Source organism: Mercenaria mercenaria, chromosome 2 (genome assembly GCF_021730395.1).
Source record: "Mercenaria mercenaria strain notata chromosome 2, MADL_Memer_1, whole genome shotgun sequence".
NCBI classification, from domain to species: domain Eukaryota; kingdom Metazoa; phylum Mollusca; class Bivalvia; order Venerida; family Veneridae; genus Mercenaria; species Mercenaria mercenaria.
In genome coordinates this window covers 93,229,982-93,242,432 of record NC_069362.1, presented here as the reverse complement: position 1 = coordinate 93,242,432, position 12,451 = coordinate 93,229,982, and the positions used below count along the sequence as shown (strand labels likewise).

General features: G+C 34.2%; 1 long non-coding RNA gene across 1 annotated transcript; it reads left to right on the top strand.

The window, feature by feature from the left end:
- Positions 1-10,260: 10,260 nt before the first annotated feature.
- LOC128548599 (uncharacterized) lies at positions 10,261-12,159 on the top strand. The gene is made up of 2 exons (XR_008367185.1): positions 10,261-10,881; positions 12,025-12,159. It is a non-coding gene; the product is annotated as an uncharacterized LOC128548599 (long non-coding RNA).
- The last annotated feature ends 292 nt before the right edge of the window (positions 12,160-12,451 follow it).

Sequence of the window (12,451 nt, the reverse complement as noted above, 5' to 3'; positions counted from 1 at the left end):
ACCAATGCTCTACACTTTCAGATTATGCATTTAGATACTTCAAGATTAAACTTCAATGGTTAGACATATCTTGCAAAACTTTGCAATTTATTTAGGTTGATTTGATATATTATTGTATACAGAATACCCTTTCAGTCAGTTTGCTAGTGCTCGGCATTTTTGATACATAACAACAGAAGAATCGTTTGAGCCCGCTAATCATAATTTACAAATAAGTCTGGAAAAAGAAAAAGAAAACTTTGAATGGATGGTGTTTCTTCAAATCTCACAAATTTCTTCATTAAGATTTTTTTTTGTAAATTTATCAATATCACAGTGTACTGCAGACGATTTATTCTAACATTGCTTACTTTACTATGGTCACGTGACCACACCGGAAGTGAACTGTACTTGGATCTATATTGAGCAGCTTTAATGCTGTCGCATTCTGAGACCCTACGGTACTGTAGGCATTGTACCTAATTTAAAGAATATTTAAAAAATGAAATAAAAAAGTAAATATTGTCATATATGATGCCATTGCATGATACAACAACTTTTATTTTCAATGTTCTGTCATCAGTAATGGAATAATGTTCAAAAGATGATCAACAACAAATAGTCCTACCTGTGTAAAGGGAAGGTAACTGTGTAACTAAATACTGGTTACTTAAGACAGTACTAGTTATCTCCCATATCAATTTGCATATAAAGTGTCAGAATTGACCCTAAATTGACCTATGGTCTGTTTCATGTAGCAATCAAAGAAAACACTGATGTTCTTAAATATTTATTTAATTCTATTAATATGAAATATAATGATTTATATAATGTTTTATGAAAATAGTACAAGTATGTTAATAAAGTGATAAGTATGTGGTATTGCACTTTGTTGACAGTAAAAAAATATGAATTATATAAAAATGGACATTTTCATGAGAAAAAGAACATATAGCTACAATTCATTAAAAACATAAGATCATAAAAAATAAGCCAACCAATTTCTAGGAAAAGGCAACTTCATAGTAACAGAGAAAATCAAAAAGTACTGGAAAAGAGGTCAAATGTTGCCTTGTAGTACTACATCTTAATGTTTGAATAATGCCAGTTCAAATCAAAATACAACATTATTGGAAACTTTTATGATTTTTTTATAAGATTTATGAAGGCTGCTAAAGACCAGTAGCCTGTAATGTGATATAAAATCTGAAATACAAAACGTTTGACTAGTACAGTGGTGACATCACTTTTAAAGTAACCATGCCACTATCAAAGTTGACAGGGAACTTAAGGAAATTAACCTGCAAAGTTTCGTGAAGACTAATTAATAATATATTGTCCAGACAAACAAATCAGGACAGGCACAGCACACCATTTGGACAACTAAGTCTTCATTTCCGTAAACTCGCACAACAAAAAGTAATGACAATATAAAATACTGAAAACATACTCATGACAAGTACAAAAGTGTCAACATTTCTGAGTCATAGAACTTTCTGATCTTATGATGCTTAATGAGGTAACATGTTACACAAAATATTGCTATGGTAAGAAAAGGCAATAATTATGAAAAAAGCCAAATGCAGTTATGTAACTATGCATTTAATGTCAGATTATTACAGTTTGCAATTGTAAGAAGTTTAGTACATTTTTCATTAACAAAGTGGGAGGTGTTTTAGGTATTTTATGACAAAACATGTCTCCCACCTATGTATACCTTTATGCTATGGCGGCTATTTTGTGCAGCAAATGGAAAGTGTCGCTGATATGCAAAAATATACTTGGTACTGATCATTCCTGTGAAGTTTCATCAAAATCTGTTAAGTAGTTTTGACCTGTGAAAGCCGACAAGATTTTTCTACTTTTAGCTCTGGCTGCAATTTAGTGCATCGAAACGAACGTGCAATCGATATGCACAACACTAATGCTTGGTACTGATCATTCCTATGAAGTTTTATCAAAATCGGCCAGCAACTTGTCCTCTTAAAGCCAGACAGGCTTAATGCGGATAGACGAGAAGGCATAAACAATACCTCTCCCCACCTTTAAATGAGACATAATTCCGAGATAAACCTTACATACAACACTTTACAAAATCAGGATGCTAAAAAATGGATGTGCAATACTCTTAAACCTATCCTTCAGTGAAACGAAAAAGGACAAAACACAAGTAATATGGAGGAGTTATGGGTCATGACATGTACGATAAACAAATGTTTTAAGACTGAAGAAAATGCATTGAATAGTTAAAAAATTTACATTAGCGTTTTAAGTTCAATATAAACTTTGTCACACAAAAAATGATATTGCAATTATAATGACTAATCACTTTTAGATTAATGAAGGAGAAAAACAATTTATCCCAACTTTAAACTTACAACAGTTTACTTTAAAAACGAAAATTATCAAACGTTTTAACTGTGGTATTGCATGAAATTAAATTTTGTCACCATACAAATAATTAATGATTTTAATAAAACTGATAACTATGATCTTAAGTTTGATTTGTGAACATACTGTGCTATAAACTGAGACAAAACAGTACTGATACACTACAAGACACAGTATTTTGAAAATTGTAACAGTGTAATGTTTACATATTCTCAAAGTTTCTGAATCACATTTACATGCACAGTTGGACAGGACTTGTTGCTCTCTACATGTGTGTCCTACAATAACAGCAAATATGTAACAAAATTGATTCAGAAGGCTCCTCTATACTAAACTGTGCAAGCTGCAGACACTGATCTTGAACAATAGCTGAACGGTGACACTGAAGATTTCACAGGTATATATCTGAAGAAAGAATGCATAATGTAGTAACTCTGTATTCGAGGTGTCTGCAGCTCTTTAATATTCAAAATATGTATATTTCTGAATAACAGGTAGAATAAAAGTGTTACTGGATTAATAAAACTTCAACATATCGTATGCATAAGACCCATTTTAGTAGAATATATCAAGAGGCCAATAGTGACCCTAAGTCACTCACTTGACCTTACTATTTGACCTAAAATATATGTATGACACACTATGTATTTTAGAATATTATGATGGCAGGCTATATTTTATTCTATATCTTACATACTTTGAAAATATCACACCTTATACTTGACATTTCATAAGTTATATCTTACATTCTTTTTAACTTATAACAATAGAATTGTGTTTACCTTTTTAATTAATTTCAGGAGGAAAATGTAAGATAATTGGAAAGTTACATTCATAATTATTATTCAGTAATTATTTGGTACTGTATAATTTCTTTTTGTAAGTGTAAAGTTTATATATCATACTTGACCCTTGGTCTCATGTGAAACAAACTTTACACAAGCCTCTTGAAGTGATATATGCCAAATCAATAACTAAATTTACATTGAAAACTCTTTGAATATTGTAAACAATTACCTGAAGGTATAAATATCTGTGTTTAATTACGTCATACAGATCAACATTGGCATTCTCATTATATGAATCCAAAGAACATTTTACACTGAAATAAAGAAACAACTTTCTACAAATTTTGTACTTCCATTACTGAAATTTACAGACTTTACATTAAATTAGGACTTTAATCCATTGAAAACATCAAGTGACAGATATCAAGAAAACATTGCATTAAAGATATTTAAACAAAATGGTTATTGCTATAGTGTGTTTAAAAGCTTTGATACATGGTTAGTGGCCGACAATAGTAGTTCTTTAATCTCTGTAATCATATGAAAGGCTAAGAGTTAAGGAGTCTGAATAGATATCTTTACCTAAGTCAAAATTTCTTGATTCAAAATGGTTGGCTGTACCATCCTTCATGAAACTTCATAAAGTCATTTTAATTACATTTACAATGTGTATCTGTTAAATGTTTATGGGAATGTAATTTTAATAACTGGCATTATATTACCTTTGACATGTTAAACTTGTTAAAGAGTACCATTTGTACATCATTGTACCATCAGACCATTTTTCACTTCTGTCAACCTGACTAGACATGCTGGACACCCTGAAATATATAAATGATAAAATCTGTGAAAAGACTCATCATGCAAAAACCATAACACCATCTTTATAAAATCACCTTAACTTAAAAAAATATTATTATTTCAAATTATTATTTCCCTTTTAAAGTATAATGTATCCCATCCATAATCATTACATGACTCCTTATGTAATTTACCAGTTCATAGTTTGGAATGGCTTCCAGTCTAAATTCAGAAGTTGGAAGAAAAACAAATATTAAAGTTTATTTATGGTGTCTTTTAAACCCCTTAGCCTGCTGGCGGCAAGTGATTCCGCCTTTGCGACCAGTGCAGACCAAGATCAGCCTGCACATCCGTGCAGTCTGATCATGGTCTGCACTGTTCGCTATTCAGTCACTATCTTTTTGGTAAGCACCCCTTTTACAGGTTAATGGTACTGTCCAAATTGGAAGATGGACAAGTTCATTATAGAAATTTAGCAGGGTAAGGGTTAAAAGAATGACCTGCCTGTTAATTGTCAACTGTTTGCTCTTTTTAATATTGATAGGCAATTGCATTTTATCAAATGCTGTCTTATATAAATATCAATTGTCAATAGTTTACAAGTGTTAATTAGATGTCACTGAATTGTTTACTTTGTTTCAACATCATAAAGAGAGATAAAACTACATGTAAATTGTAAAACATTGTATGAGATACCCTTCCATCCTATATAAATTGTCTTTAAAAAGAAATTACATAAAAGTATTATCCCACAGTTTTGACTGTCCCTGCTCTAACTTTCAAGCTTCTGCAGCCACTTTAATGTGTCATCTGTTCACTTGTACTTCTGTCTGAAATGAGGTATTATAATATTTCAATAACTTATAATTATAAATATATTATGTTATTTTTTTCCCTACAATTTGCAACAGTTTATTTGAAAATTCTTTTTTATCTCAATTACATTCTGTTCTGACTACAGCTAAAATACACAGAACAGACTATAAGCTATTATAAGGTCAAAGGTCACCCTATAAGGAAAAATCGTAAACTTAGGCCCAGTTTATCACAGATGCTTTAAATAAGCTGTCATTTCACACAATAATTTGCTATAGGGTTATGTATCTACAAACAAAAAACAAGAAAAAACAAATTAATAGAAAGAACATTTTTGGGCAATTTAAAAAGCGATAATGAAAGTGAAAGTAGAAAGTCAATATTTTCTTATCGACTTTTCTTTCATAATTTCCATTTAAAGCGTAACAGTTTACTTTCATACTGTATTGAATAATCCATAAACATCTACATCTACATCTTTCACCCAACCGTCGATTTCCGACTATCACTGGGCGGCGCTGTCAGAGAAACAGTTGTTAAAGAACTGATATGTTACAATGTTAAAAGAATAAAAGCTAAAAAAGACAGTATGCTACAGTTAAAATGGGACAGAGGCAACAGAATTACATACTGACCACCGCCAGCCTGTCTCTAAAGATACTGAGACTGGGGCTAGATTTAACATGAGTTGGTAGGGAGTTCCAGAGTCGGATGGTCCTAGGGAAGTAGGAGTTAGAAAAGTACTGAGTGTGAGACATGGGGATTAAGTAATTTAGGTTTCTAGTTGGAATAAGATGAGATTGGTCGACTGCAACTGTCTGGGTCCTTATTTTATAAAACATTACTAATGAATTGTGTAACCTTCTATATTGGAGTGTATTCCATTCTAAGGTTTCAGCATTTGTGTAACACTATGGTGTAACTGTAGTCATACATGACGTACCTAGCAGCTGACCTTTGGACATTTTCGACTTTGCTAGTGAGGGTTTTTGCCAAGGATGCCAGACGCTTGAACAGTATTCAAGTTGAGGGCGGACATAGGTGTTATAGGCAGCAATTTTGACCTTTTTATTATCAGTTTTGACATTTCGTTGTATGAAGCGAAGAGTGGAAGTTGCTTTGGAAGTGATACTGTCAATGTGTTTGGACCAGTTTAGATCTTTGGAAATGGTTATGCCTAAGTATTTAGCTGCCTCACAAGTTTTTAACTCTATGTTGTGAAGTTTGTAGGGGTAGACTACAGGATTTTTCTTTCTAAAAATTCTAAGGACTTCACACTTTATACTTACCGTTTAAATGCATGAAAAATCCTCATGGTACCCGTAAACTTATAATTTGTTGATAACCTCTCAGTTTTCGGCCGATTTCACGTGAAAATACGAAACCGGTGTTGACATAAATGTTCTACTTCCGGCGGTATTCGATTGCGTAAATCGGCTCTAGTACTATGTCTACCCTACGTTTTGTTAGTTTTTCATTGGTAGAACCAAGCCTATTGTAACTATGCAAATTAAACTGTTGCTTTTTTATATACAGAGTAACTGTACGATAGTTTGCAGTTTTTTACGAAGGATCTGAGTGTAATTCTCCAGCTAAAATGGGTTGTTAAACGACCCATGTGTGGCCAAATCCATAAAGCATCTAAGAAAAGTTTTAACCTTACATATTTTTTCAACTTTACAGTAAAGAAAGTGTAATGAGCGGGATTTTCCAAAAACAAGTTGCATCCTTCATAACTTGTTTAAATAATAGTAAAAGTTGATCTTCACCCGATATTACATTGTATTGAAAAGATAAAATTTGTATTCTTACGCAAATCGCGTCGAGAAATCACATTTTCGCTCAACCCTAAATATAAATTGTTGTGACATTTCTGTTTTTACGAAGATAATTTATTTTTTGGGTTGTCCATTATATCCAAAAAGTAATTATGTTTCATTTGGTTATACCGGGTCCATTATATGTTTTCAAACGGAATGACTAAGTAGTGTGTTCTTTTTTCACAAATACAATTATGATAAAAAAATGAATTGTAATATGAGCGAAAAATAAACAGGGGTCTCCTTCTTCGATTTCGCGGTATTGTCTTAATCTCTCTTACCCTATTTTCACGCGCAGCTATTGCACACTCAATTTTTACATACAAATGCTTGTATCTAAGAGAAAAATAAGTTAATCACCAAAAAAGTTTACAACTGCATACATTTCATTTTAATTATATTCTTATTTTGTTAGCCATTTTCGATTTCTTTCCGATCTTTATTTTTACGCGTGTATACCTGAATACATGTTACACACAAAAGCGGCGTAATGAAAAACATAATATAGTACTTCTTATTAAACATTTTACTGATCGTTCGCCACTCAGTATGTATCTTTTATTTTCTGAAAATGTTCCTGAAATGTTTTTGGATGAAATAAAATTATAAAGTGACTACCAGGTTCATTTTCATGCTGCGGTGCTAGGAAAATTTTGACTGTGCATATCAAAGTCCCGACCAACTTAAAAGTCAGAGTTAGCCGGGAAGAATTATTTCCTATTGTGGCCTTTTAGGATTTTAAGCCCATTTTTGTCAACATTTTATTATACATTTACATTTTAAATACTAAACACTTTCTCTACTGTAACTTACAATTGTCGCATTGAAAAATATTAGTCACGGATAGAGTTATTTCGAGGGATCACCCTCTCAGGAATACATTATTTATTTTATTATACCGAAAAATTAACGAAATGATTTATTTAACATTAAAAAAGTTATTACTTACCAAATAATGAAGACAGAATTAAGGAGGCTTTACTAGTAAGCACTTAGAAATTGTCGCGACTTTGCTGTATAAAAATACTTTTTGATAGATATAGTCTTGAGGTTACATAACGCTGTATTTATGGGCATACTTCAACAAAATCAGCAGCAGTAACATTCGAAAAAACGGCAATAACTACGGAACATATAATGAGAGCACTTATTTTCTTAGTATTTAGTAGTTAGTTAATTTCCAATCTGATGGTGACAGTTTCAGTTTAATATTTGATGAAAAATTGTTTTTCAAAATGTTGCATGTAGAACAAATCATTCAAAAGCAGAAACGAAAAATAGCCGGTTCACACATGTATGAACACAAGATAAAGTAATTTAATCCTATGTATAAATAAGTGCATCGTCTTTTAATCAGTACGAAAGTATCGATTTTACATAGGGAGACATGAAAATGTAATGTCACATGCCCGAAAAACAAAATAGCGTTGTTGCGCATGCGATATGAAATTAGTTTTTTTTTTATCATTAAATCTATATTTATAGTCCTTTCCATTGTTCTAGATGTAGTCACATGTTCAACGATAAAAAGTCGTATTTTCTCGAAGGCGGAGCCAAACACACGTATTGACCTCCAGCTGTGACGTCCACACGTTATGCGACGTCGTATACAATTAACCACGAAAGATGACCTAAGGTTGCAGACATTTGTATCTAATGTTTATACTTATGAGTAGGCTGGATTTAATAATAAAACAATTGTCGCCTTTTATGTGTGGTAGATATGTGGATTTATCGACCTGTTAAAGCGATATCAAGTCGATAAATTCGCCCCAGGTTGATGTTGCTTTTATCAGGCCGATAAATCCACATATGAGCCACGCATGAGAAAACCAACATTGTCTATTTTCGATTAGAGAAACCGTTAGCAAACAGCATGGATCCTGACCAGACTGCGCGGATGTTGGTTTTTCTCATGGGGCGGCTCATATCGACCTCACCAAAAGGCAATTATTGTATAATATCACATGCGCAGAAATTGAAAATAACGATTTTGCGCACGAGATATAAAAACGCTTGTAAATAAGATATATTATTCAAGTTAAACTAATGGAAAATTGCATTGGACATTGTGTGGGGTATAATACTTTAACATCTGAATTGCACACATTTGTAATCCATGCTTTGAAATGTTCATTTTAAAAAACAAAAAGTTAACATTATGGGGAATAGTTGTATAAGCATAGGCTGAAATATTCGTAGTCCGACCAGACCGGGTTTTCTTTTTAATTCTGTGTTAAAAAGATATGCTAGTATTATTTCAAATATAAAAGAAAGAAATAAAAAATTAAATAATCCAAAAACAAAAGAAAAACGTTAGCAGTAAATTGTTAAAACACGAAAGTTCATTGCTATCACTACCCTCCCATTTCCATATTACATATAAATTTTCCTCTTTTTTTATTGTTGTGTTTTAAACAGACTGAGCGGGCATGTTTCGGGGTGGGGGTCCGGGTTTGAAACTTTGCGACCGATCTTTCATATTTCTATACTCAAGTTCATTCATTTCTACAACTTACTGTAACTCCGGGTATCATCTCCATACATATCACCCGGTTTTGTTTAAAGCTAAATCATATGATTTATCATTTGAGCAACATTTTATGATATTTTTTTCAGTTTTCTTGTATTTCAGGAACAAAGACTTATTACATAGAGTTATACCTCTTCTGGAAATGTTTACTTTGATACTTTTTATGAAATTTTGTAATTGTCTCCCTTTAATATGAAAAAATGTAAAAAGTGGACTATTTTTTTTAGCTTTTGATATAATTTATAGTTTTATATTCAAATTTGAATACTTCAACAACCTGAAACAAATGGCAAGTATGAAAACAGCTCATAGCTTCGAAGTTCATCTATTTTCGATCTGTCTTGGTCCGAGATAGGCAAAAGGAGTATAATAATAATTTCATAAACTTACATTTCTAATTAATTTTCGCAAAATGTGTACTTATCAATGCAAATCTTTGACAACCTTAAAATAAGAGTGTTTATATTCATATGTTCCCTAAGGCAATATATTTCTATTAAATTAATACTTAATATGCTAAAACGCTATCTTGGTCGGGCAACCAAATTTCATAAATACTTCCAGTGCACGGTATAGACCCTTTCGCTGTACTACACAACCTAGTGTCACATCGTTAGGTGTGAAATAACGACGCACCATTAACTAGCCTGTCCAGTTCTGTTGAGTGAAAGTATCCTGCAAACTGCTATCTCGTGTCTGTACGGTACCGACTGCTGAACGTATTACTTCTTTGATTGAATGTGATTCAAATATCTTGTTATTTTAGGTCTTTGCTTATGTCAAGTGCAATACTTCATCAAACATACGTATCATCAATATTAAATACTTTGCTTCTACTTTTGTAATAATAAAATAAAATATACATAAATTTGCCTTGATTAAGATGACGGTATTACCATTCGTAATTATATTAGCCTTCCGTCCGTAAATTTTCGGTGGTTTCCGTACAATCGGAATCGGCTATTTCCGTGGTTTGGGCCGGGCCGGGTCGGTCCGGGTTTTATTAATAACCCTATTTCGCAGTTAATACTGCCTGCGCTCTATCATAGAGCCAGTGGGTGCGGGAGTATCTTATACCTTATTGGTTATGTAATGATATGATGTAGGACTTAATATAGAATGACAACACTTGTATTCTAACTACTTTATTTACTATGACTGATGCCTACTGACTGAGCTGCAGTGAGCCAGTGCCTTCCCAGTAAACACCTGACGTCGTACCGACGTTGGTTAGACGTTGGATTTTGGTTGCGACGTCGGCGACCTGAATCCAACGTCTAAACAACGTCATAACCACGACGTCTAATAGACGTCAGACTTACACGTCTAGGAGATGTTGGAATCAGGTTGGATAGAAAGTCTGTTTAAATGTTTTCATTTATGAAATTAACTGGTGTAATTTTGCTATAATAGTTTAAAGATAGTTATGCCTGAACATGCGCTTATAAATAATAGTTCATTAGCACATCAAACATTATCATTAATTATGTTACAAAATCGCATGAGATTGTCTATTTTCGGAAACGGATTTCTTTTTTACCAATTTAAAACTGTTCAGGAAAAAATTGCATTCTATACACATGTATAAATTATTCTAAATTCACCTAAGGATCTTCTTCTACACATGTTGTTTATTAGTCATGCCTTCGCCGCGAGATAAGCCTGCATCGGTTTACACAAGTCTTCCGGTAATTTGATATTTGTGGGATAAGATAGCAAGTTTATAAATACTTTACACAAAGGGATCCGCAACGTATGGTGGCTGATTTCTGCCATCTCGTTCTGGCGTGTTGGCGCGTTTGCAGAGCGCCAAGACGCCAACACGCCAGGACGACAATTATACGCGCCAAGACGACAAAATCCATATTTGTCGTTTTGGCGCGTTCATTTGTCGTCTTGGCGTGTTGGCGTGTTGGCGCGTTGGCGTTTGCAGGGCGCCAAGACGCCAACACGCCAGGACGACAATAATTCGCGCCAAGACGACAAAATTCATATTTGTCGTTTTGGCGCGTTCATTTGTCGTCTTGGCGTGTTGGCGTCTTGGCGCCCCCGCCTCCGCCAACGCGCCAACACGCCAAGACGACAAATGAACGCGCCAAAACGACAAATATGGATTTTGTCGTTTTGGCGTGTTCATTTGTCGTCTTGGCGTGTTGGCGTCTTGGCGCCCCCGCCAACGCGCCAACACGCCAAGACGACAAATGAACGCGCCAAAACGACAAATACGGATTTTGTCGTCTTGGCGCATATTATTGTCGTCCTGGCGTGTTGGCGTCTTGGCGCCCTGCAGACGCCGACGCGCCAACACGCCAAGACGACAAATGAACGCGCCAAAACGACAAATATGGATTTTATCGTCTTGGCGCGTATAATTGTCGTCCTGGCGTGTTGGCGTCTTGGCGCCCTGCAAACGCGCTAAGACGCCAGAACGCCAGGACGACAACTACCCAATTTAGCGTGTTGGCGCCCCCGCCAGAACGACAAATGCCTTGTTTGTCGTCTTGGCGCGTATAATTGTCGTCCTGGCGTCCTGGCGTTCTGGCGCCCTGCAAACGCGCCAACACGCCAGAACGAGATGGCAGAAATCAGCCACCATAGCAACGTGAGTAGCAGATTTTTGAAAGTTGTACTTAGTTTAATAATTATTCTTTTTAATGTTACGTACTAGTATTCTTTCAAAGATTGATGCATCATGTTTATTACTTTAAAAATCAATTGCGTTTAACATAAAACTTCTTTACATTTTATGAGGTTATAGAGAATTCTTTTAGAATTTAAAATATAACATGTTTGTTTTGCACGTAGCAATTATGTTCTTAAGTAATAGCTCTAGCATACTTGTATAAGTTTTCAAATTTTATGAAATGTTGAAACTGTCAGATTTTATACATTTCAGATGGGAATTTTAGCGGAGTTGAAGAATCATGCAGACATGACTAAACTTGAAAGTTTCAGTTACTGGATTACCTTTTTTGGAATGATAATATTAGACTTATGTCGCTATCATGTGAAATAAAGCTTATAAAATATATGTGTTGATTACTTGTTTGATTGTAAATTCTGTTGAAAATTTGGTCAGATTTTGGTTGGAAAGTGGTTAGATTTTGGTTGGAAAATGGTCGGATTGCGACGTCTAGCCAACGTCGGGATCCGACGTCTAAACGGTTTGCAAATCCAACCAAAATCCAACGTTAATCCGACGTCGGGGTCTGACGTCTATACGACGTCTAACCGACGTCAAATGCCTACTGGGTTGGTATTATATACAAGATAAGGGAGGCTCCCTCTATAGAAATGCTACCTAAGCATACCATGTTACATCT